The 12752-nt window shown below is 49.5% G+C and overlaps 1 protein-coding gene across 2 annotated transcripts in view; it reads left to right on the top strand.

Moving 5' to 3' along the window:
• Nucleotides 1-9361: 9361 nt before the first annotated feature.
• The window catches only part of NFIL3 (nuclear factor, interleukin 3 regulated), a 17147-nt gene continuing 13756 nt past the window's right edge, over nucleotides 9362-12752 (top strand). Inside the window, exon 1 of one of the 2 annotated variants that reach the window (XM_035029182.1) lies at nucleotides 9362-9503. The gene's annotated coding sequence lies outside the window, so the exon portion shown is untranslated. Of the gene's footprint in view, nucleotides 9504-12260; nucleotides 12358-12752 lie in introns of those variants that run through there. The other variant, XM_035029181.1, reaches the window with a different exon arrangement.

Below are 12752 nucleotides of genomic sequence, written 5' to 3' on the forward strand. Positions count from 1 at the left end.
AGTTCAAGCAAAAAAATAATAATACGCAGATTGGGCAGGCAAGAGGCAGATAATAAGTACTGGAAGCAGTAACTGCAGGTGTTAATCAGGAGAGAAATTCTGCGCACAGCCCACCACAAGGTCGCCTGGAAGACGCTGGTCTTGCAGACCAGGCAAACTTGGCAGGAAAGTTAATCACCACCAGCCAGAAGCAGCAGCTTCTCTAGAGGAAGATGTAATGCAACTTTAAAATGCCAAAACATTCTTTGCTTCTGGTTTTAGAATTCGGAAATAATGGCCTCAGGAAATAGTGCAATTCCTTCCATCTAGACTCTGGACCAATGCGGTGTGAGCCCTAATTTCCATATCTATCAAGTGAGCTCTAAGCAACTTTTGACTTTAAAGGGGGGTTCAGTCACCTTGGTGCCATGTTTATTATGTTAAATGGCTGAATTGGGGGTTTAGTTCTTTACAGATCTTCCTTTTTTAAAATACCAGTCTTTTCGAGATGTGGAAATGTGAAGAAGTACACACAGTAAAAAGTGTACTAAAGAAGCACTACTTCTATAGCCCAGGGGTGAACACCATGAGCAATTGTGTGTGCACCCCTCCAGAGTCGCTGCATATATAATACACATTTTTGTCTTTAGAAACAAGTGGAACCACCTAGGTGGTTCAGTCAGTGAAGCATCTGCCTTCGGCTCAGGTCATGATCTCAGCGTCCTGGGATCAAGCCCTGCGTTGAGCTCCCTGCTCAGCCAGGAGCCTGCTTCTCCCTCTCCCCCTGCCCCTCCCCCTGCTTGTGCTCTCTCCCTCTCTCTGTCTCAAATAAATAAATAAAATCTTTAAAAGAAAAAAAAGAAGTGGAGTAGTGTTACCTATGGACATCTACTCTCGACTTACCATATTATTGCCATTTTTCAAAGTCAATAGAAATAGAGCTTCTTCTTTTTAATTGCTGTTTAGTATTCCATTGTATGGATGTATCATCATTTATTTAACTGATGGCCCCTTGATGGGCGCTAAGAGTTGTTTCCAGTTTTCCCTCCTACAAATAACTCTAGGTCAAAATCCTGGTAGCATGTGTCTTTGCTCACTTATGTGATTATTTCTGTGGGACGGGTTCTGAGAAGTGTATTGCTAGTTATGTGAGACAGATTCTAGGAAGTGTATTGCAGGTTAAAAGGTGGGGGCATTTTAACATCAGACGCATACTGCCAGATTCACTTTTAAAGTTTGCATCCATTTGCACTCGATTTCCATATCACTCTTGCCAACAATGGATATTATCACTCACCATAGTTGCCAGTTGGATAAGTAAAAAATTCTCATTGTAATTTCATGTATTCATTATTAATGAAGTTACTCATGTTTCCATATGCTTCAAAGTCATCTGCATTTGAGTTTTTCCAAAAATTAGTTATTCCTGTCCTTTCCTATTTTACTATTGGCTGTTGATCTTTTCCTGTGGATTTGTAAGAACTCTTATATATTAGAAATATTAACCCTTTATCTAGAATAAAAATTATAGATATTTTCTGTAACTTTCTGTCTTTGGTTTTTTGTTTGTTTGTTTTAAAGATTTATTTATTTTATTTTAAGAGAGAGAGCACAAGCAGGAGGGGCAGAGGGAGAGGGAGAGAGAATCTCAAGCAGACTCCACGCTGAGTGAAGAGCCTGACACGGCTTGACGACCTGAGCCGAAACCAAGAGTGAGAAGCTTAACGGACTGCGTCACCCATGCACCCCTAACTTTTTGTTTTTGAATTTGGTTTATCATATCCGTTATCAAACCAAAGCTACTTGATTTTTACTCAATTAAATATGCTTATCTTTTCTTTTATAGCCTCTGGGTTTCATGTTACACCCTAGCCCCAAGATTATAGATCTGTTCTCCCATATGTTTTTGAGTAATTTTATGTGTAATTTCAACACTTAAATCTTTAATCACATGGGAATACTTTTATGTTTGGAATGAGGTGAGGATCTGACCAATGATCCCAATATGATGCTCTTTCATTATGAGTAGGTACTTTGGATCAATTCTCTCAACTTCCATTTTATCAGGCTTCTACTTGGCAAAATTGGAAAGCAAGAGAAAACATTTTCTAGACTCCCCTGAAGCTGAGGTTCTGGGAGTAAATTATCTTCCATCATTTAGATGCACTTGTAAGAGATTTTGGAAGGCAGGAGTGAGCCATCTTCCCAAGCCTCTTGAATGTTGCCAAGTTGGCAAGGAACTCAGGAAACATGAAGCTTCCTTGCATGGTACTCCAGTGTCCATCCTCCAGCTTCCTGGGAATCAAGAAGCAGTGGTGATAGGGATAGCTTTTTAATGTGACTTCCAGTTCCCCAACCACAGCTTTGGACACCACAGTCCAGTTTCCTGAATGTGAGAAGCAGTTGCTTCTTGTTTCTCAAATGGTTGCTTGTTTCTGGCATGACTTCAGCAACAATGTCTAAGTTAGCTCCAAAGGCTCTCTGTTGAATCAGCTCAATTTATGCTGAGTCATCCCAGGACATCCAACCTAGAATATGCTCCTGTAGGGCTTCCAGTGGTGTTTTAAGCATCTGAAGTACCCAGAGCAACTTCTATTTCCTGCACTCATCCCTGACTGATACAATCTTCAGTTTAAATGATCATATTTATCATATACAGTTTTATGTTTATAGGTGAGTCTATTTCTAGAATTTCAATTCCATTCCATTGATCAATTTGTCTTTCAGTGATGCCACATTGTTTTAATTAATAAATTCACCACGTTTATTTTTTTTTCAAAGCCAATTCAGTGATTTTGGAATATTTATTCTTCCAATTGAAAACAAGAATTAACTTTCAGGTTCCTCAAATTACTCATTGGAATTTTGACTGAGTGGGATTATTCTTATTGGTTAATTTGGGGATAACGGTCATCGTTATAATATTGACTCTTTTTTAAAGATTTTTATTTATTTACTTGTGAGAGAGTGAGTGAGAGGGAGAGAGAGAGGGAGAGAGAAGGTGAAGCAGATTCTGCACTGAGCACAGAGCCCAACGCGGGGCTCAATCCTACAGCCGCAAGATGACCTGAGCCCAAACCAAGAGTCGGATGCTTAACTGCCCCAATATTGACTCTTTTAAACCAGCAATGTGTTCAATCTCTTCAATTATATGTCTCCTTTTATGCCATTATTCAGTATTTAATAGTTTTCTTTACACAGATCAGCTTGCACTTTTTTGCTTGATATAGTATGAATTATTTACCAGTTTTTTATTATGAATCACACACTTTTCCCAATTGTATCTTAAATATATTTAAATATAATATGTTAAAATATAATAACTAGAGCTGGCATTTATTAAGCATCTTCAGGCATGAGAAATGTTTTTTATGTTATGCTTTACATATTATTCAGACACAAATGAAAATCTGTAGGTCACCAATTACCCACCTAACCATAGCTTAAACAAATCGGGATTTGTTTCTCACACATTTGAGAAGCTCAGAGACGCGGTAAGAGGTTGCTGACATTGGCCCTTTTCCTCCCTGCCAGACGGAGGCCACAGTTCCAGCATTACCTCCATTTTTAAGGCAGGAGGAAAGGAAAGCAGGAGACATCTGTGACTTCGTCCATCTCTCTGGCCAGAACTGTGTCAAACAGCCGCCCCAGCTCCAAGGAAGTCTCTAAAAGTGTGTGGTGCTTGCAAAAACCCCAAAGAACAGGGAGTCTGGAAGGATAAGCCTGGGATTAGGTGTTGAGGGAGTCCAACTACAGTGACTCTCCAGAATCTCTGAGGGCAGCGAGATCAGCACCCCAAGTTCACACTTGAGGAAGCAGGAGCACCAGGAGTTTGGGCAACAAGCCGTGGTCACGCAGCAGCTGGTGGTGAGCGCAAGCTTGCGGCCACTCCGTGACACCTGCCTCCCATAGGCAGGAAAGACACCATTTTTAAATGCTGACATTTTGTCAAGCTACACCGCTGAATTCTCGTGTTTTCCTGCCTCCTTTAGGCAAACGAACATATTGGGTCATATCTTCCCTGTCATAATGATAATTCTTTTTTTTTCCTTCCTCATTTCTCAGTTTTGATGTCAAAAATAATGGGTATTCTTGTTTGTTTTCCTATTTAAATATGAAGGCTTTATTATGTTGCTGTTAAGTAAATGATTAAATTTGTCCTGGAAAAGAATGCTCTTCAAATAGTTAATGGTAAAAACAAGTAACAAGTAACTCCCTTTTTTTTAAGATTTTATTTTATTTATCTATTTGAGAAAGAGAGAGAGAGAGAGCAGAGAGGGAGAGGGAGAAGCAGGCTCCCCGCTGAGAAGAGTCCAATGCGGCACTTGATCCCAGGACCCTGAGATCATGACCTGAGCTGAAGGCAGATGCTTCACCGACTGAGCCACCCAGGCGCCCCTGCATTTTACATCTTCTACAGATTCTAGAAGAAAGAAAAAAGCGGGCTGTCTGGGATTTCTAGAAATTGGAGCCCGAGTCAAAACTCGTGTGCTGAGACTTTCTTGGGAGGGACAATTCCAGAACTGTGAGATGAGGGGAAGGGAAAGGCAGGTAGAGAGGTTGGGAACGTCTAGGAGGTGGTGTGTTACCAGGCTGCCTACAGCTCCCCAAGCAAACGGAACTCTGCTCAGTGACAGGGAGCACCGTGCAGCTAAGCACGGCGATTTGCCCAGCTCCCACCTCAACCTGCTGAGAGTCCACCTTGCAGTGCACCATCTCCCCTGCACTTGGAGGTCCGTGTTACCTCCCCACGGGCAGCCTTGGGGAAGGGCAGGCCCCCCACCTTCTGCGCCAGTCTGAGTTTCTCAGTGATGGAGGCACTGGGGTGTCTGTCCCATCTGCTGGGTCTGTCCTGGTGCGGGGAGGAAACGGGGAAGAGGCCACCCACACAGGAAAGCACTTGAGATGGCTGGTGGGGTGGGAGAGGGGAAGGTGCCTTGGACAGGGCCTTTCCCCACCACTGGCAAGCAGGGGGTGGGGGACCCGGGGTAGCTGAGGCCCTGGCAATTCGGGAGGAGTGCACACTGGGACTTGGGCTGCCTGCTTTCATCAGGGAAGAGGTTACCTTCTTGTAGGTTAGGAAAAAGGTCCTGTGTGGCATGGTCAGGGGGCAGCTGGAGCCCAAGCAAAGGGGTCAATGCCTGGAGGCCAAAGGCATGTGGGCCTCAGCTGGGGTTGCCCCTGTCAAGCTCTGTTCCCGCCTCGCAGTCCAGCTGGTGTGAACCCACATGGTGTGAACCGCACATGGTGTGAACCGCACATGGTGTGAACCGCACAGGAGGACACCGCCTGGGAGGCACTGAGCTCCCCTGCTCACTTCCAGCGTGGGGAGCTGGGGTCTGACTCCTGGTCCCAACACCCCTCACCTCTTGATGGGATGGCATGAGGGTGCAATGCCGTAGACGTGCACAGGCAGGTCCAAGTGCCCTGGAGGTACCTGTGACCATAGCCCCGCATGGAATGGACGTGCGCATGCGGCACACGGAAAGCCTGCTGCTGAATCCTCGGCGCATACAGCTTTGTTCCTGCCCTAGGTTTTTGGGCCTCTTTCAGGAATTTTCAGCCCTGGGCAAGTAAACCAACTTTGCACACCAAGACTTCCTCCTCACATCTCTCGATGAGCTCAGGAAACTCTGGAGAGGCGCAAATCTCAGGCGTCCCCTCCCTGGGGAGCATTGCTTACCATTCAGGAGTCATGCAGCTTCTTCCCCTAGAGCAAAGCAGGCACATCTGGGGACCTGGGGGGTGGTGGGGGGCAGAGGCACACAGCTCAAAATCCCAGGACATATGACCTTGTTGCCACCTTGTCGCGGAGGTGACCGTGCTCACCTGGCCTCACTCTGTGTCTCTGCCGCCTTCCCGTCTGCTGGCAATGGCTTGGGGAGGCCTGTCTTTTCTGGGACCACCATGTCATCCTCCATGTCCCCACCTTTCCATGCCTTGCCACCTCAGCTCTTCCCACCTGTATGAATAACCAGTTTCCAGTTTCCCGGCTCTGGGCTCATCCTGCTCACCACTCCCAGCTTGCTCCTTCTGGCGCATGGCTCTGAGCAAAATGTCCGTTGAACGGGTCAGAACCCAGGGCCATCAAGCGGTGGCGTCCAGGCCCTCAACCACTTTCCCACAGTGACACTTTGTGTGTGACATTTTGCATAGAAACATGTTTGAAACAGGGTGTCGCCTTTGTAGGCCACGTCCCTGAAGCCAGCTGTGTTCATGCCCGTCTGCATCTTTCGCCGGCCTCGCAGGCGCGGCCCGGCCGGCCTCCCCACCTGTTGTCCGGCCACAGAATCTTGCATACCCTGGGCTTGGCAGCTCCTCAGGCCCCTCAGGCCCCCCTGGATCACCGACCTCCCAACTTCGTGTCTGGGCAGCAGGTCCTTCCATTGGGTATCCTCTCCACCAGTGTCTTGTCTGTGCAATGCCCACCTGTCTTTAAAGTTCTGGTAAGTTCCACCTCTTTCAGGAAGAATTCCCATCTCCCTTCAGTGGAGCCTGCGTCTGGTGGCACACGGTCTGGCACTCTGTGTGGCAGTTCCACGTCGTGATCGCACGGGGCATGGCTTAGTCCCTGGTCCCTGGTCAGTAAATGCGCATCAGGGGATGGAGTGAAGGAATGAACTCATGGTCCAGGGCAGGAACGGGGCCGCGATCAACCTTTCCGGGAATGTTTCAGTACCTGATGCTCCCAAACCGGAACAATCTGTGAACTCTGGTCCCCAAAGCCATCTGGCGTGCTCTGTTGTAGATGGAAGCACTCACTGGTTCAACTGCGCTGAATGAAGGACCGACTCTGGTAATGCAATTCATTGTCCACATCACTTAACAGGGACACACATTCGTGCACACGCACAGCGACGCACACGTACACCCGCTTTTCTGGTGAATGATACGGTTTCCCTGATGCGGGTTGATTTTGTGTTGGGTTAATAACAACACTTAACGTGTGTCACCATCCCAGGTCAGGTACTTTCCGAAGCAGTTAGTAGATCCTAGCTCATTTTCACCTTGGAACAACTTGTTGACGTTGACGTTGTTATTATCAACAGCTGCCGGAGGGGGAAACCAAGAGAGAGAGAAGTTAGGGAAGGTGACTTGCCGTGTCCACACAGCTCGTGGGCAGCGAGGCTGGGATGCGGACCCACCGCAGTCCGCTCCTCCCCGCTGGGCTCTCTGCCCATCTGCTGGGTGACGACCCCCTGAGGGCCTGCTCTGCCGTCATCTGGACAGCATACCCACACGGCAACCCTCTACAGACGTGTGCGCCCTGCTCGGGAAGATCATCACATGCAGGAGCTGCACAAAAGTCTGAAGCACTTCTGCTCGGTTGCTCAGAGTCTATTAAACTGGAAGTTTCTCAGAAGACCAGAAATGTGGTCAAGCACCCAATTTCCGGTCTTCTAAGGGCCTTTACCAAACTGATAACATTCATTTGAATCTCTTGCTGAAACAAACCACACCTACAGAAGCAGCTTTTTGTCTCTAAGTCCGTCTGTGCGCATTTCACGGTGTAATTTCCTCTTGTGCATGTTGCAATTAGGCAAGTGAAGGTTTAGGGGTGAGCCAGCATGAACCAGGATCTGCTTCTTTGTAGATGCTACATGTGCAGCTTTCCCTTTCTGCATCTTGCGCTCGCGGCTCGTTCTCGAGAATCACCCTACTGCAAGGCTGGAAGGGATGTTGCGGAGTCTGGTTCAATTCCATCAGCTCTTGGAGGAAGAAACGAGGGTCCGAGAGATGAAATGACTCCCTTCGTGCGTCTGGTGTCAGGAATGTGTGAGAACCCTGGCCTCCTGAGTTGTAGCCCTGGCTCTTTCCATTGGATACCCTGGGCTTGACTTCACAGAAGTGTTTAGATAAGGTTTGCCTCTGTGACTGGAGCTGCATTGCAGGGTGGGGATGTGTCACCTCTGAGTCTTAGTAAGATGTTTTTTTGTTAGAACACATTTCACAATTTTATATTTCACACTCTTGTGACCCTGCCGGGTCCTGTCGCCAGCCAAGAGCTGCCACAGCACTTACCCCATCACTGGGGATTTTGCAATGAATGCAGTTGGCCGCTTCCCAAGTCTTGACCATTTTTGGTGTATTCCCCTGCTCCTCACCTGCCTTTCCTGTGAGTCTCCTTTATTTTGACACCTTTACTCACATATGCCATTTAATCTGAAGACACACAAGTGCTAACTGAAATGTGTGCCGTCTGCGTGGCCAAGTTTAAAGACACATTTCAGTTTTTGTAATGCTGTACTTGCAACATCTCCTCTTTTGCAAAACCACCTCTTTCTGGTCTTTTCCTGGATCTTTTGGAAATGCTTTGAAATGTATTCAGGCCATCAGATGCTTTTGTCTGGGGAAATCATGTAGTCGGCGTAGAGATCTAATTTCTTTCTTAGCTTGAGCAAGAGGCATTTAATACAAAACATTTCAACTTCTCATACTTTAAAGCCTGTGCTTCTATGGGGAGTTTATGTGACCATCTTCTATTACCCAATTTCCCACAAAAACTAGTTTTTGAATAATAAGGCCGAGCATGCTAATGGAACTCCTGTGGTTGGAACCATGTGGCAGAGGTTGGGGAAGGCAGAGTGGAAATTCTAAACCCTCACAATGTCTGGGTTGTGGCTGGGCTAGGCAGGGGGCAAGAAGGGGCAGTGGAAACTTGGTAGAGGAGGGAATCTAGAGGACTAGTGAGGATTTGATGACTGGGGAAAGGCCAAAGGAAAAACTAAGAATGAATCGAATAAGAGAGGCCTGGGTAGCTCAGTTGGTTAAGTGTCCCACTCTTGATTGGCTCAGGTCATGATCTCAGGGTCGTGGGATCAAGCCCCAAGATGGGCTATGTGCTCGGCGTGGAGCCTGCTTAAGATTCTCTCCCTCTCCTTCTCCCTCTCTGTCCCCTCCCTGCCACCTCCCCCACATTTCCCCCACCCCTCCTTACAAGCTAAAAAAAAAAAAAAAAAAGGAAGAAGAAGAATACATCGAATAAATCAGGAGAAGAAAGCACAAAAGAAGAATAAAGGTCAACACAAGTAGAAGGTGGAAAGAGAAGGTCCAGGGAAGGACAGGAGCAAGCCTAATGACTGGAAATGGCATAAAGTGTACAAATAAAACAAAGAGCAAGCATGAAAGAAAGAAATACCCATTCCAGGAAGTTTCTGCCTAAACATTCAATGACTCATTAGGTCAAAGCAAAATACCAGCATAAATCGCATACTGACGGGTGTGGGCAGGCCTCTTGTGGGTGAGAAGCCACGGCAGTCGCTCCCACACTAGCTCACTGTTTAAAGCCTACCCTGAAAAACAAAACAAAACTACAACCTCTGAATTCCTAGAAATTGTTTCACCTCATGTTCGTGAAGTTTACAGGATGGACACCGGACCCTGCATTAGCACAGTGCAGTGGGAAGACCGCGGTCCTGGCCTCAAGAGCCCTGAGCCTGGCTCTGGGCCCTAGCGGTGGCCAAAGGCTTTCTAAGTGTGGATGGTTTCCTACAAAGAAATCCAGAAGCCACGACCCAGAACAGGTAAGGTGGAGCTGTCCAAGCTGGGTCAGGCTGGGAGCCTGCCTTCCGCCCTGCGATGGCTCCTCCCCCACTCCCCACAACCCGGGGCATCTCTGTAGAATTCTCCGTCAGCGGGCAAAGCCTGCCCAGCGTCCAGCTCGCCAAGCTGCGGGGTCTCTTCTTTCTTAACCAATTGTTTGCCAAAACAGAAAAATCAGGATATCTTACAAAAAAAAAAAAAAATTTTTTTTTTTTTTTTTTTTTTTTTTGATGTCTACTCTCTTTTGAAAAACTGGAGCCTGGGGCCACTGGAACTCTGTCCCATGCTGCAACAACCCATGAGGGCTGAATGAAGGGTGTGTGGCTCTCCAGAGGCCACAGTCCAATGCAGCTAACCTGAGTTCTCGCTATGAATCCAAGATTGTAGCTACCTCTGCCTGATGAGGCCCCGAGGAAAGACCTCTGGAGACAGATGGCCTCTCAGGAATCTTCCAGCTTGAAATGTTCTGCAGTTGTAAGGCACTCCCCAACTCAGGAAGGAGAGGCCACACTTGTAGTCATTCTGCTCTCCTCATATTTGCTTAACCAGAAAGTATATTGGGAGTGTAATCAGATGTAGCTGAATGGGACCGACTGTCTTCTGCCCGTAGTCCCAATCAGAGTCTGTGCCTCCTCTTCCCTGGCATCCTCCACCCCATGCACTGACAGGGGCTGAGAGTAAGGAAGTTTTGACTTTATACTTCACCCAGAACCCTCTTCCTCCTCCTCTCAGGGACCTGGTCACAGCCCTGCTCTACGTCAGTCACATGCTGACGTCTTCCTAGAAGCCTCCCCACCCTGAGTAATTTGTTTCCAATGTCTCAGGTTTTATGCCCCATTGACTTGTGTTAATCTGCAAGTGCTTGCCTATTCTGTGAATGTTCTAGCGTATACTATCAGACACACCGCCTCTTGGGTGATGGGGACAAAGCCTTCACTGTATTGCTCAGTGGTTTCCCAATCACCAGGAGGAGCTAAAGAGTTATTTTCTAAGCTGGTGTCATAGACATCTCTTGTACTTCATCCGATTTCTAAGTAGGATGGCAACAAAAAATGATGCACAGATATGATACAGGCACAATCTAGAATCCACCCCCTCCCCCCAAGTAATGAAAGGAGCATCAGGTTTCAAAATTCAGCGTAAAGAACCAGTTTCCAAGTTCGGAGAACTGCCCCCCCCCCCACTATCATTGTCTCTAAGCATGTTACCTACTTTTCTTCAATTTCAAGTTGTCCTTCTATAAAACCATTCACTACTCATTCTACAACAGCTTTGGAATTCTATAAAATAATTCAAAAAGCAGAACAATATGGAGAACATGTAGGTGTGGGGTAGGGGAGTTCTGTGGCTCTGGATTTCTAGGAATTAGATGCTTTTCTAACCCTGAAAAGGTAACTGACTTACGGATATCATTTTAATTTCGTCTAAGGGAGGTTTTCAAACTATAATGGGCATTGTGAGAGTTTGGAAAAAGAAAACATAGTAGTAAAAAATGAGATAAGTGGAAATTATAAACCAAAATCAAGACTTATTTTCATCCACAGAGTCAACTCCTTGGAATAAATATCTAGTAGAAGGGACAGACTCAAGAGCCATAGACAGATGTGCTTCTTGAACTGCTGAGAGCCTGGGACAGTGGATTTGGGGAAGAGATTAAAACCCATATTGCATGCCTCAATTGTCAGGGCCTTGTTGGTAAATCTACACCTTACCAGATGAATTGTGTTCTGAACCACAGCACTGTCCTTGAAGAACACTTTGAAGTGTGAGGCTTTCCCCAAACCAGTGCTAAGTGATAAACATTTTTAAACATCACTCTTTGGGTGCTTATTACTGCTGTGAAATATGAGGACGGGGAAGACAGAAAGAGACACGCAGCAGATTTGCTATTGATGACGGGCAGCGGTGATGGTAGCTGGGGCTTCAGTTTACTCTTCTCTTTACTTCGGGGTTTGGTTCAAATTCTCTTTCTTAAAAATACAAAAGTGTATCACGGGGAAAAGAACGGAAAGTCACAGACGGCATTCGGTCAAGCTCCCGCGCAGTCCAAGCAGAGCAGGGGGCCCTTCTCCACCTGCCCCATCCCCTCTTTGGGCAAGTCCGTGCGTCCCTGGGAGGAACATGGCTCCTTCGCCAAGGCGGACGCGCCGCTCGCTCTCCTTCTCTGAACGCTCTGCGTGGGCCACGTGCCTTTACAGCCTGCAGCGCGCGGTGCCCGAGGAGCGCGCCGCGAGGCGCCGTTTCTCCCGTTTCTCCACGTCGCTGACGTAGCCCGGGACCTCAGGCGAGAGGACAGCCGCATCCAGTTGGGGGCAGAAATGACACCAGGGGGCCGCCAGCTCCGAGATCTCCGGAAGAGGCCCCGCGCGGTCGCGTCCCGCCTCGGCAGCGCGCGCCGGCGGGCGCAGCAGCCGGGCGCACCCGCGGCGGCCACCGCTCGGCGTGGCCGGGGCAGACGGACCTCGGCGAGCCTCGTTCCCCAGTCCTCTTACGCAACAACTTCGCGTCCGTCATCTTCGCCCTAATTGTGCAGGGGCGGCGTTCGTGCGCTGCGCTTTCCCTCCCCGCTCCCGGCCGCCGCGCTCCCCGGGGAGGCGCGCGGGGGCATTGTCGTCGCTGCCTACGCAGCACCGCGGGGCTCCAGCCGGCGGCCAGTCCCCTCCCCACGGCGGCCCGCCCCGGCGCCGGCAGCTCGCCAGCGCCCCCTCCCATCTGCCCCCTTCGCCCACCCCAAGGAGGAGGGGTCCTCCCGCGAGGGTGCGGGGAGGGGCAGGCGGAGGTCCGCGCCACGCCCGGGTCGCCGCGGCCCTCGGCCGGGTCCTCGGTCGGCAACAGGTAGCCCCGCCGCCGCGTGCTCGGGAGACAAAAAGCGCCTGCGAGCGAGCGCGGATCCCCGGGCTCCCGGAGGCACCGCGGCGACCGGGGCGCGGAGGCAGCGGTGCGAGAGCTGGACGGCGAGGGTGGAGGGGCGGGGGGCTTCGGGCCCGTCCGCAGCTCGCCCCGGTTGCGGCGGCGGTGCCGGCCGTTGCGCAACCGTAGAGCCGGGCGCGGGGCGCGGGGCGCGCGGCGCGGACCCTCGCGGCGCTCGGGCGGCGGCCGGCGGCGCGGCGGGCAGGGGTCCGGCGCCGCCGGGGCAACCGGGGCGAGCTGCGGACGGGCCCGAAGCCCCCCCCCCCCCCCCCTTCGCCGTCCAGCTCTCGCACCGCTGCCTCCGCGCCCCGGTCGCCGCG

The sequence above is a fragment of the Mirounga leonina genome, unplaced genomic scaffold (genome assembly GCF_011800145.1).
Source record: "Mirounga leonina isolate KUSES-001 unplaced genomic scaffold, KU_Mleo_1.0 Mir_224, whole genome shotgun sequence".
Taxonomy (NCBI): domain Eukaryota; kingdom Metazoa; phylum Chordata; class Mammalia; order Carnivora; family Phocidae; genus Mirounga; species Mirounga leonina.